We start from the raw sequence: 10,742 nt of genomic DNA on the forward strand, positions 1-10,742 counted from the left end.
AAGCACAGCATGATACCTTCAGAGACTGGGCTACAGGGCAGTATTCCAACATAACTTCAAGGACCAGATTATCTCCAAGACCGCCTTCTGCCACACAAATCCCAGCGTGTGGTGAGGTCCCACAGAGTCGTCTTAGGGTCCCGTCAGCTAGACAATGCCGGTTGGCGGGGCCTAGGGGAAGAACCTTCTCTGTGGGGGGCCCGGCCCTTGGAACCAGCTCCCCCCAGAGATTTGCACTGCCCCACCCTCCTTGCTTTCTGAAAAAGTTTGAAAACTCATCTTTGCAGCCAAGCCTGGGGCCATTAGATCTCCCCTCTCCGACCAACGAATGTGTTTAGAGTGACCTATTGAGTGAATGATAAATTGAATGTTTTTAAGTTCTTAGGATCTTTTAAAAAGTGTTTTAACTATAATTAATTGGATCAAATTGTCTTTTTTCTTCTTCTTCCCTTTTTTTCTTTCTTTCCTTTGTAGGTTTGTATGTTCATTGTTTTGTCTTTATATCTTGGCTTATTGTCAAAGCACACGATTATTGCTTATGTAATTTGCCATGTTTTAATTGTCAATTGTAATTATCTGTTTCTTATGTATTCATTGTATATTTGTTAAAAATAAATTTCTTATTTAAAAAAATTGTTTTATTATGTATTCTATGTTTGTTGTGAGCCGCCCCGAATCCATGGAGAGGGGCGGCATACAAATCCAATAAATAAATAAATAAAATAAACACACCTCCAAAACAACCACTGTCTGGTTAAAGAAGCTGAGGGTAAAGATAATATGTGCCCATATGTGGGGCATCCTGAAACAAGGTAGAAGTTTTCACTTAATTACCCATGGGGTGTTGGAATACCCATGGCCACTGGAACTGCCAGGATTTCCCTCACCAAGCAATGTGGTCACCTGAGGTCACTTTTTATAACCTCATTGTATAGCAATGGAAATTCTGGCACCAATCGCTGTCACAAACCAAGAAATACTCACATTTCTTTCCAAGCTCAGGAGTGAGTTGGAAGAGTAATTACCCCCCTTCTGGACAATTGGCATCCTGGCAGGCTTGCTCCCTTCCACAGCAGTTTGTAATGCATAATAAAATCATGAGAGGTTTTCATGGCTGAGCAGTTCAAGGCATTGCTGCAGGTGAAGATTCAGCCTGGAACATCAACTCAACCTCTGACTTTGCCACCCAGAGAAAGGGCTGTGAAGGAGAAAGGCAACTGGGTGCTTCTCAGTCTGGGCTCAAGCTTGGGCACATCACCAAAACAGCACTGGTTGCAATTCTCATGGAGGGTTCAAGATAAACGGGATACAACCATGGTGTCCTTGTTAGATCCCTCATCAGGTTTTAATACCATCAAGCGGATGGACCAACTTTTCAGGACTGGAAATGGAAGGCACTTGATTACTGTGGTTCTACTTCTGCCTCCATGGTCGATTCCAGTGTGGCTACAAGAGGCCATCTCCAAATTGTTGGAGATGTTGTCATAGAAACATAGAAGTCTGACGGCAGAAAAAGACCTCATGGTCCATCTAGTCTGCCCTTATACTATTTTCTGTATTTTATCTTAGGATGGATATATGTTTATCCCAGGCATGTTTAAATTCAGTTACTGTGGATTTATCTACCACGTCTGCTGGAAGTTTGTTCCAAGGATCTACTACTCTTTCAGTAAAATAATATTTTCTCATGTTGCTTTTGATCTTTCCCCCAACTAACTTCAGATTGTGTCCCCTTGTTCTTGTGTTCACTTTCCTATTAAAAACACTTCCCTCCTGGACCTTATAAAACTGGAACTTATTTCCACATGTGGTGGACTTGTCCCCAAATTTAAAAATTTGAATAGAAGAAATGATACAGCAAAAGCTGGAATTGAAACGGAAATATTTTTACTTGGCATTTTGGAATAACCAATGAAGAAAGAACATTACTATTTAATTCAACATATAACAACAACAATAAGGATAAATATTACACAATATTTGAAACAGGAAACAACACCATCCCAAAGAAGCTTGATTAAAAAGATTCTTGATTGTGCATAAGCAGATAAGATGACAATGGAGCTTAAAGACCAAGAAGGTTCAAAATATTATAAAATATGGAAAGAATTTTACAAATGGATTGAACTTTTTGATCTACTTTTCGTGCCCAGAAGTTGGCAGTGGAGAACGGAGGAGAAAAGATTAGTGGAAGGATGTAGCTGTCTTGGGAGGAGTGAGGGGGTTAGTGATCTCTCTCTCACACACAAATATTTTTGCAAATGGTTTCAAAATGCGGAGGGGTTTTTCTGCCTCCAACCCTGTTCTCAGTCTGTGTTGAGCTTCAAAACAGGATGAGAGGCAGGAAAAAAAAACCCTCAACGTTTTCAAGCCCTTCAAGCCCAACCCAACACAAACACTGCTTCTAGCCACCTCTTTGTCCTGGTGAAACTCCTCTTTGAAAGGGCGATTTGCAGGTTGGGGGAGATTTCCTGCACACCAGCAATGGCATCTCCTCATGGGGCTTCTTCCAATATCCCAGGTGTATGAACTTCCATGCCTTCATTTACTGTTCCATTGACGGAATTGCCTGCTGTGACTCACTGTTAGTTAAGGGGGGCATCTTGTGGAGTGCGTTGTTTGGCCTCCGGCTTCGTTTGCAGGCACAATTGGCTGCAAAAGCGGCGACACTTGCTGGATGCGGAGGCCTGAGTGGCACCTGCAAATCAACTGTTTTGTGAATGGCAGACGGAGCGACTCAGCTGATCCAATTTAGGGGACAAGAAGCCCTGAGTTGACCTGGGAAGGGAAGGGCTACCTCCTATGCTGACCACACCCACCCCTTTGTAGTGCTTATTTTCATGAGTGGGTGTATATATATTTATATGCATTCCAAAAATTAGCCTTGGCCTTATTTTCAGGACATGTTCTGTTTTACATGATAAATCCCTACATGATTTATAAGTCCAAACTTAGTACTGAAATCTTTCCCACAATCTGGACACTCATATGGTTTCTCTCCTGTATGAGTCCTCTGGTGATTCACCAGGTTGGAATTATCCTTGAAACATTTCCCACAATAAAAACACTCATAGGGTTTCTCTCCTGTGTGAGTCCTATAATGTCTCACCAGGTGGGAATTATGACTGAAACGTCTCCCACAATCTGGACACTCATATGGTCTCTCTCCTGTGTGAGTCCTCTGGTGACTCACCAGGTGTGAATTCTGACTGAAACGTTTCCCACAATCTAGACACTCATATGGTTTCTCGCCTGTGTGAGTCCTGTGATGTATCACCAGGTGGGAATTCAGACTGAAACATTTGTCACAATCGGGACACTTGTATGGTTTCTCTCCTGTGTGTGTCCTCTGATGTATCACTAGGTTGGAATTATCTGTGAAATTTTTCCCACAATCATAACACTCAAATGGGTTATATCCTGTATGAATTCTCTGGTGTGTCATCAGGTAAGTGTAGCGAATGAAACATTCCCCACAATCTGGACATACGTATGGTTTCTCTCCTGTGTGAGTCCTCTGATGTATCACCAGGCTAGCATTCACAGAGAAACATTTCCCACAATCATAACACTTATATGGTTTCTCTCCCGTGTGAGTCCTCTGGTGTGTCACTAGGTTAGACTTCTGAGAGAAACATTTCCCACAATCACAACACTCATATGGTTTCTCTCCCGTGTGAGTCCTCTGGTGCTGCTCCAGGATGTGATTTTTACTGAAAGTTTTGCCACAATCTGGACATTCATATGGTTTCTCTCCCGTGTGAGTCTTCTGATGTATCACCAGGCTAGAATTCTGAGAGAAAAATTTCCCACAATCACAACACTTATATGGTTTCTCTCTTGTGTAAGTCCTCTGATTTTTCACCAGGTTGTCATTATTACTGAATTTTTCCCCACAAACCCGACACTCATGATTTCTCTCCTGTGTGAGTTCTCTGGCTCCAGCTAAGAATTTGAAGAGAAACATTTCTCACAATCATAACACTTATATGGTTTCTCTCCTGTGTGAGTCCCCTAGTGTGGCACCAGGTTAAAAAAGACCTTATAGTCCATCTAGTCTGCCCTTATACCCTTTTCTGTATTTTATCTTAGGATGGATATATGTTTATCCCAGGCATGTTTAAATTCAGTTAATGTGGATATACCAATGTCTGCTGGAAGTTTGTTCCAAGCATCAACTACTCTTTCAGTAAAATAATATTTTCTCACATTTCTTCTGATATTTCACCCACTAACCTCAGATTGTCCCCCCTTGTTCTTGAGTTCACTTCCTATTAAAAACACTTCCCTTCTGAACCTTATTTAACATATTAAATGTTTTGATCATACCCCCCTTTCCCTTCTGTCCTCCAAACTATACAGATTGAGTTCCTTAAGTCTTTCCTGATACGTTTTATACTTAAGACCTTCCACCATTCTTGTAGCCCATCTTTGGACCTGTTCAATTTTATCCACATCTTTTTGTAGGTGAGGTCTCCTGAACTGAACAGAGTATTCCAAATGTGGTCACACCAGCGCTCTGTAAAGCGGGTTCACAATCTCCCTCTTCCTACTTGCTATATCTCAGCCAAACATTCTACTTGCTTTCCCTACTACCTGACCGCGCTGTTCACCCATTTTGAGATTGACTGAATATTTTGAGGTTGGCATCGGTACTGAAACTTTTCCCACAAACTGGACACTCATAAGGTTTTTCTCCTGTGTGAGTTATCTTGTGTATCACTAGATTGTGTCTCACCATTTTGGTTGTCCAAGGAACTTTTCCTTTCAACTAACTTCCAGCTATTTGCACTTTTTCTCTTTATTCTGATGTTATCCTCCTTGACTTCTTCAGTAATGTTTGCTTCCGCTCCAGATATATTTTCCAGCTCGAAACTTTGTTCTCGTTATTCTCTCCTTTGTCACTTATCTGCTGAGAAATGAAGAAGAATTTTTACATTTTAAGGGGTACCTGCCCCTCAAGAGCTCCAATTCGGCCTGCAACTTGCAGAGCAAGGCCTGCAGAAGATCAGTGCATTGGATCCCCACCTCCGAACCTCCATTTCAGCTGAATGTGTGCAGAATAAATATTACATGCAGGACATCTACTATGTTTCCCAGACAGCGAGACCCAACCAGAAAAATAAGCCCTAGTTTGTGCCTAATATAAGTCTTATCCCATAAATAAGCCACAGGTAAGATCTTCAGTCCTGAAAGTGGGTGTGGGCATGGCCAACACAGAAAGGGGCTAGTAGTGTGTGGGCTTCATGTAATGTTTTTAATTTTTAATGGTGACAACCCTGCCACCATCATGGTGGTGGCACCAGTCCTCTGGATGCACTACACAGCTCCTTTTGTGGGGGGGCGGGGGGGGGGGGGGAAGCCCTAATGCATTTATTGTAACAAAAATTAATAAAGATATAGAAACATAGAAGTCTGACGGCAGAAAAAGACCTCATGGTCCATCTAGTCTGCCTTTATACTATTTTCTGCATTTTATCTTAGGATGGATTATCCCAGGCATGTTTAAATTCAGTTACTGTGGATTTATCTACCACGTCTGCTGGAAGTTTGTTCCAAGGATCTACTACTCTTTCAGTAAAATAATATTTTTCTCATGTTGCTTTTGATCTTTCCCCCAACTAACTTCAGATTGTGTCCCCTTGTTCTTGTGTTCACTTTCCTATTAAAAACACTTCCCTCCTGGACCTTATTTAACCCTTTAATATATTTAAATGTTTCGATCATGTCCCCCCTTTTCCTTCTGTCCTCCAGACTATACAGATTGAGTTCATTAAGTCTTTCCTGATAAGTTTTATGCTTAAGACCTTCCACCATTCTTGTAGCCCGTCTTTGGACCCGTTCAATTTTGTCAATATCTTTTTGTAGGTGAGGTCTCCAGAACTGAACACAGTATTCCAAATGGGGTCTCACCAGCGCTCTATACAGCGGGATCACAATCTCCCTCTCCCTGCTTGTTATACCTCTAGCTATGCAGCCAAGCATCCAACTTGCTTTCCCTACCGCCTGACTGCACTGCTCACCCATTTTGAGACTGTCAGAAATCACTACCCCTAAATCCTTCTCTTCTGAAGTATTTGCTAACACAGAACTGCCAATACAATACTCAGATTGAGGATTCCTTTTCCCCAAGTGCATTATTTTACATTTGGAAACATTAAACTGCAGTTTCCATTGCTTTGACCATTTATCTAGTAAAGCTAAATCATTTACCATATTACAGACGCCTCCAGGAATATCAACCCTATTGCACACTTTAGAGTCATCGGCAAATAGGCAAACCTTCCCTACCAAACCTTCCAGACCCAGTCTTATTTTCCAGGAAGCACAGTAGATAGAAGATATTATTTTTCCAGCTGCATTTTTGCAGGGCCTAAATCTCACTAGAAGGCAGAATTCCTCTGAGAAGCCTTTGCAATTTCCAAAGGAGTTCCAGCATTAAATATTCCCAGGTAGCTTCCAAAAAAACATTTGGAGGGCAGTAATTGGTAGAAAACTGATCTAAAGTGCCCTGTGCCTTAGTAGTTCGCTCTCAATCACCCTCAAAATCTCTCCAAAATGCAAAAATGCATTCACTCAAATTTTATTTCCCTTGGCTCACAAGGATTTGGGACATGGAAGCACCAGTACACCAGTGGCTCCAAGCCTAGCCTAGACTGGTTTGTAAGTCTATTAAATACCATCTGCTTCTGTATAGCACAGAAATCTCCATTAAAGTGAGTGAGACAGCAAGATCTAGGAAAAGGGAGCTCGAAAAGAAGCTGCCTCTATTTGGTAAATTAAACTAAAACTTTAATTTTTTAATTAAATTTAAACTTTTCAAAGAAATGTTTGAGAGCCTTGTAAAAAGAATGGTAGTAAATGACACACATATGCATGTCTATTAACATAGAAATACACAAGTAAGAATTTGTTCTGGTAAACAGTTATGTGTATTTCAATGTTCAAAATGCCACAGAGTACATTCACTCAATTTTTTTTTGATCCGGTTTTGGAGAAGTAGTGACATTAATAGAAGAAATGGTGGCCAAATCCTATGCAACATTGAAAGCATCCGCTCACGAAATTCCTTGCTCGCCAGGAAAACGACATGTCAATAACATTACAAGGAATGAAGTGTTAGGTGAAGGGCGAGGCAAATGAGCTGTTAAAAAGGAGATTTTTTTTAAAAAATCACCCCAAACTCCCAGAAAATCACAAACAGCTGTTTTAAATCACTGAGCATAAGAATTACAAAACATTTGGGGAGAGAAAGAATATGTAGCAGGAGCCAACACGGTTCAGCCTCGCTGTTTCCTCTGCTTCATACACCGTGGAGGGAGACAAAGGCCCCGACTTGCTCCAGGGTTCTCCTCAGACCTTCCCTCCACTCACCTCCCGGGAGCCGCTTCAACACTTGAAACGCCATAAAGAGCTCCGTTCACGCAAACGTCCTCCCGACAGTGACTCGGAAAAGGAAGTCACTCTGTCCTTCGCATCGTCTGCACACCCGCTCTAGCAATTTGCTACTCTGTTGTTTCAACCTTTTCAATCTCCGCCTCTTCCCCTGGTCTAGAACAGCTCAGCTGCCGCTATATCAAGTGCTGTTTCTCTGTAGCGCCATCTAGCCAAGTAAGGCGGAAGAACATGAAGCGGTTCTCATTGGTTCCGTGCTTCCTTAAGTGCCATTAAATCCTATTCAACTCCCAACGAGCTCGTCGATAGCTTTTCTCCCCGAGGCTCCATTTATTTTTATTCATTTATCTGTTTTGGCCAATACACAACAATACACAATGAGGGTTATAGCGGATATAATCAGGTAGAATGTATTAAAGGGGGAATAGAGGAGAAAATAAAGGAGTAAAATATAAATATGAGAGAATATCAGGAAAAAGTATAGGTATAGAAGAGAAGATATAGGAGATATAGGAGAGACTATAGGACAGGGGACGGTAGGCGCTCTGGTGCACTTATGTACGCCCCTTATTGACCTCTTAGGAACTTGGTGAGGTCAACCGTGGATAGTCTAGGGGTAAAGTGTTGGGGGTTAGGGGATGATATTACAGAGTCCGGTAGTGAACTCCACACTTCGATAACTTGATTACTAAAGTCGTATTTTTTACAGTCAAGTTTGGCGCGGTTAATATTAAGCTTGTATCTGTTGTGGGCTCTTGTGTTGTTGTGGTTGAAGCTGAAGTAGTCTTTGACAGGCAGGATGTTGCAGCATATGATCTTGTAGGCAATACTTAGATCATGTTTGAGGCATCTTAGTTCTAAGCTTTCTAGATCCAGGATTGTAAGTCTAGTAGGGTGTTCTGTTACGGGTAGAGGAGTGAAGAGCTCTTCTGGTGAAGTATCTGGACATTTTCGAGGGTGTTAATGTCCGAGATGCAATATGGGTTCCAAACAGATGAACTGTATTCTAGGATGGGTCTGGCGAAAGTTTTATAAGCTCTGGTAAGTAGTGTGAGATTGCCAGAGCAGAAGCTATGTAGAATTAGATTGACAACTCTTAAAGCCTTCTTGGCGATGTTGTTGCAATGGGCTTTGGCACTTAAGTCTTTAGTTATTAGTAAAACTTGTTTTTCCAGGTGCCCCAAGAGGGCACTCCTGGGAGTGCCGCCAGAATTGCTGCAGAGATTGAAGGGGTAGGGCGTCAGCCTGTCAATACTCAGATCATAAACCACATGCTACATCAAATTGGTCTACAGGGCTGTCATCCCAGAAGGGAACATCTTCTAATGACAATGCACAAAGAAGCCAGCAAATGGTTTGGTGTAGACAATCAGACCAAGGACATGGAATTCTGGAACCATATCCTGAGACCAAGATAAACTTAACATATTTTTTGTACCTTTTTACTCCCAAAAAGAGGGTCAAAAACTGGATGTATCTTATACACCAAATGCTCCACCAGATATACCCAGGCGAAGGGAGTTGGCACGACAGCGGTAATAGAAACATAGAAACATAGAAGACTGACGGCAGAAAAAGACCTCATGGTCCATCTAGTCTGCTCTTATACTATTTCCTGTATTTTATCTTAGGATGGATATATGTTTATCCCAGGCATGTTTAAATTCAGTTACTGTGGATTTACCAACCACGTCTGCTGGAAGTTTTTTCCAAGGATCTACTACTCTTTCAGTAAAATAATATTTTCTCATGTTGCTTTTGATCTTTCCCCCAACTAACTTCAGATTGTGTCCCCTTGTTCTTGTGTTCACTTTCCTATTAAAAACACTTCCCTCCTGGACCCTTTAACATATTTAAATGTTTCAATCATGTCCCCCCTTTTCCTTCTGCCTCCAGACTATACAGATTGAGTTCATTAAGTCTTTCCTGATACGTTTTATGCTTAAGACCTTCCACCATTCTTGTGGCCTGTCTTTGGACCCATTCAATTTTGTCAATTTCTTTTTGTAGGTGAGGTCTCCAGAACTGAACACAGTACTCCAAATGTGGTCTCACCAGTGCTCTATATAAGAGGATCACAATCTCCCTCTTCCTGCTTGTTATACCTCTAGCTATGCAGCCAAGCATCCTACTTGCTTTTCCTACCACCCAACCACACTGCTCACCCACTTTGAGACTGTCAGAAATCACTACCCCTAAATCTCTACCCTTAAATTCTGGCACCAATCGCTGTCACAAACTTAGAAATTCCTATATTTCCTTTCCAAGCTCAGGAGAGAGCCGGAAGAGTAATTACCATCCCTTCTGGACAATTGGCATCCTGGCAGGCTTGATCCCTTCAACAGCAATTTGTAATGCATAATAAAATCATGAGAGGTTTTTCTGGCTGAGCAGTTCAAGGCATTGCTGCAGATTAAGATCTCTTTCAAGTTCAGCTAAAGAGGCAGCCTGGGACTTCAACTCAACCTCTTCTTGCACTTCTGACTTTGCTACCCAGAGAAAGGGCTGTGAAGGAGAAAGGCAACTGGGCCCTTCTCAGTCCGGGTTCAAGCTTGGGCACATCACCAAAACAGCACTGGTTGCAATTCTCATGGAGGGTTCGAGATAAACGGGATACAACCCATCCCAGCGACCGGTTAGGTCCCACAGAGTTGGCCTTCTCCGGGTCCCGTCGACGAAACAATGTCGTCTGGCGGGACCCAGGGGAAGAGCCTTCTCTGTGGTGGCCCCGACCCTCTGGAATCAACTCCCCCCAGAGATTAGGACTGCCCCCACCCTCCTTGCCTTTCGCAAACTCCTTAAAACCCAACTCTGCTGTCAGGTATGGGGAAATTGATTCCCCCGGGCCGTTTCCGTTTTACGCAAGGTTTGTCTGAGATGTATAAGTGTTTTTTATATTAAGGGTTTTAAACTGTTTTTATCATTAAATTTGTACCATGTTTTGTGTTGTGAGCTGCCCTGAGTCTCCGGAGAGGGGCGGCATATAAATCTAAATAGATAGATAGATAGATAGATAGATAGATAGATAGATAGATAGATAGATAGATAGATAGATAGATAGATAGGATAGATAGATAGATAAGATAGATAAGATAGATAGATAAGACAGACAGACAGACAGACAGACAGACAGACAGACAGACAGACAGACAGACAGACAGACAGACAGACAGACAAACAAACCATGGTGTCCTTGTTAGATCCCTCATCAGGTTTCAATACCATGGACCGGGATATTCTTCTGGACCAGCTTTTCAGGACTGGAAATGGAAGGCAATTTATTTATTTATTTGTTTGTTTGTTTGGTTTGATTTGTATGCCGCCCGTCTCCGTAGACTCGTTGTCAG

General features: G+C 42.0%; 1 protein-coding gene across 1 annotated transcript in view; it reads left to right on the top strand.

The window, feature by feature from the left end:
* Positions 1–5,917, top strand: part of LOC139163077 (zinc finger protein 850-like) — a 249,510-nt gene extending 243,593 nt beyond the window's left edge. The window contains exon 3 of the transcript XR_011558404.1: positions 5,869–5,917. The gene's annotated coding sequence lies outside the window, so the exon portion shown is untranslated. The remainder of the gene's footprint in view (positions 1–5,868) is intronic.
* The last annotated feature ends 4,825 nt before the right edge of the window (positions 5,918–10,742 follow it).

The sequence above is a fragment of the Erythrolamprus reginae genome, chromosome 2 (assembly GCF_031021105.1).
Source record: "Erythrolamprus reginae isolate rEryReg1 chromosome 2, rEryReg1.hap1, whole genome shotgun sequence".
NCBI lineage: Eukaryota > Metazoa > Chordata > Lepidosauria > Squamata > Dipsadidae > Erythrolamprus > Erythrolamprus reginae.